We start from the raw sequence: 2,897 nt of genomic DNA on the forward strand, positions 1-2,897 counted from the left end.
GGCAGAGTGACAGGAAGAGGGAACCACTGTTTCACTCCCCAGACACTTGCAATAGCCAAAGCTTGACCAAGCCAAAACCAGGAACTGGGAATTCATTCTGGATGTCCCATTTGGGTGCAGGGACCCAAGCACTTCTGCCATCCTCCGTCTCCTCCCAGGGTGCACACTAGCAGAAACTTGCCTCAAAGCAGAGAAGCTACCACTCAAGCCAGGCATTTGTATATGGGATGTGGGTGTGTGGTGGTGATAGCAAGCCCTCATAGATAAAAAAAAAGACAAAGTTATTTCTATGCCAAGGAAATTACTCTGTAGTCTTTCTCTTATAAACTACGTATTGCTGAACCTAGATAATTTTTCCTTTATTTAACAATGACATGAAAATGTCAGTTGAGTTGGCTTTCCTGAAGACCTTGTTTCTTGAATATTAGTGGCTAGCTGAGATAAATTCTTTTCATCTCTTTCTCGCTTCGGCAGCACATGTGCTCGCTTCGGCAGCACATATACTAAAATTGGAACGATACAGAGAAGATTAGCATGCCCCTGCGCAGTAAGGTTTCTTTACCTCCCTGTAGACTCTGCTCTCCAGAGGTGAACAGGGTCCTCTAAACCCACTTGCTGCACACACAAACACCTGAGTGTTGTATTCTCCCACAGGTGTTGGAGACTGATATGGTGTTCTGATTTATATTTACATAATGGCTAGTGACATCGGGCATATTCACATGTTTTGACCATTTACATTTCTTCTGAGAAATGTCTATTCAGATGTTTTTTCACTGTATTTTTTGGAGTTTTTCCAATTCATGTAAATGTTCTGGAAATCTGTAAACATTCAGAGTTTTAATTTTTCCTGCCATCTGTTCATTGTATCTACACTCTGATGTTTACTTTGTTGTGAAGAAGTATCTTAGTTGGATATACTCAAATGTCTCTGTTTTTATTTTTGTGACTATTGCTATTGGAATCTTACCCAAAAGCTATTGTGTGTTGACAATATTTAGAGTTCCCCTATGTTTACTTGGGTTTGGGTCTTATGATTACATTTTAATTCACTATGAGTTCACTTTCACATAGTGTAAGAGATGTTGGAGTCTCTTTTCAGGCTTCTACATATGGATAATCAAGTTCCTCTGCACCACTTGTGAAAGAGATTCTTCTTTCTCCAGTTCATTTTAGTTCCTTTGTTAAATATGAGTTGCTGGTAGAAATTTGGGTTTATTTCTATGCTACCAAGTCTTTTCCATTGAACTATGTGTCTGTTATTATATCAGTTCTAACACTTCTTCTTTTTTTTTTTTTTTTTCAGTTTATTTATTTGAAAGGCAGAGTTACAGAGAGGTAGAGGCAGAGAGAGAGAGAGGTCTTCCATCCACTGGTTTACTCCCCAAATGGCCACAATGGCCAGAGCTCTGTTGATCTGAATCCAAGTGTCAGGAGCTTCTTCCAGGTCTCTATGCAGGTGCAGGGGCCCAAAGACTTTGGCCATTTTCTACTTTTTTCTCAGGCTATACCAGAGAGGGGTATAAGAAGTGGAGCAGCTGGGAAACATACTGGCACCCATATGAGATGCCGGCACTGCAGACGGTGACTTTACCTGCTTTGTCATAGTGCTGACCCCTGTAATATGTCTTAAAATATGGTGTGATGTCTCCAGCTTTTTTTTGCTTTATAATATTGCTTTAGATGTTAAGCATCTCTCATGTTTCTATGTGAATTTTAGCATCATTTTTTCTAGCTCTGAGAACATCGTTGGTATGTTGATTGGGATTGCATTGAATTTGCAAATTGCTTTTGGTAGTATGGATATTTTGGTATTATTCTTCCCATTCACAAACACAAGTTTTCTGTGAGACTGTCAAAAAACCTTGACAAAAATTGGACTTTATTACACAAAAATTCATCACTTTTTGGGATCATTTAAATCCATAATTTTGCACTAATATTTGATAAATAATTAAAGACTTTGAGCATTTTAGTAGGAGAAATTAAAATATTTATCAATTTCTTCAAATATTGTTTAGATGTGATATTCAAATATTGTTTAGAGCCATTGTCTGTATTCCCTCTAAATTAGGATCTTTTTGCTTTTTGCCTGTTAAACTTGTCCCTTGACTCAACAACCCTTTTTAATGTAATGTAAACTGAAAATGTCATTTCATAAGCTAAAAAAAATGACAAAGAAGGAAAAAGAAGGGAGGGAGGTTGAGTATATAATTATGTTCTCCGAATTTTTTCTATAAAACATATTGAATCATTTAAAAGCTAATTAAAATTAAACTCAAAATTGGACCATTATGACCAATATTTAAAACAAGTGATTAAAAACTGTAGATGTCTTCAATTTTGATTATCATTCTTCTTTAGAATATCTGAAAGAAATCCGGTTTCTCACTTTAAAATATACCAGTGTGTTAGAATTCAGTATTAAATGACTTTGTTTAAAAGTGTTATTTAATCTATTGCTTTAAGTAGTAATACTATGGCCATTGTAAAACAAAATCCTTATCATTTTTCATAAAACAGAAAGGGCCTTTAAAACATCATCACTAAAAATATTAAGAGACCTAAAATATAAAATTCTTAAAACCCAAGTGATACCATTCAAAATTTTCAAATATGCAGGGATAGTTCGTGTCAAGTAACTAAATAATTGTGAAGTGTATATATGGAATAGCTTCTATAAATTCTTTTGGCAAGGGCTGGCACTGTGCCATAGTGGGTGAGGCTGCCACCTGCAGTGCTGGTATTCCATAGGGGCATCAGTTCAAGACCTGGCTGCTCCACTTCCTATCCAGCTCTCTCCTATGGCCTGGGAAAGCATTATAAAATGGTCCAAGTCCTTGGGCCCCTGCACCTGTATAGGAGACCAGGAAGAGGCTCCTGGCTCCTGCCTTCCA

The 2,897-nt window shown here is 36.9% G+C and overlaps 1 pseudogene; it reads left to right on the plus strand.

Annotated features, from left to right (window-relative positions):
• The first annotated feature begins 479 nt into the window (after nucleotides 1-479).
• Nucleotides 480-547, plus strand: LOC149122720 (U6 spliceosomal RNA; annotated as a pseudogene).
• The last annotated feature ends 2,350 nt before the right edge of the window (nucleotides 548-2,897 follow it).

This window comes from Oryctolagus cuniculus, chromosome 13, assembly GCF_051225735.1.
Source record: "Oryctolagus cuniculus isolate XC-2025 breed Fujian yellow rabbit chromosome 13, ASM5122573v1, whole genome shotgun sequence".
Taxonomy (NCBI): domain Eukaryota; kingdom Metazoa; phylum Chordata; class Mammalia; order Lagomorpha; family Leporidae; genus Oryctolagus; species Oryctolagus cuniculus.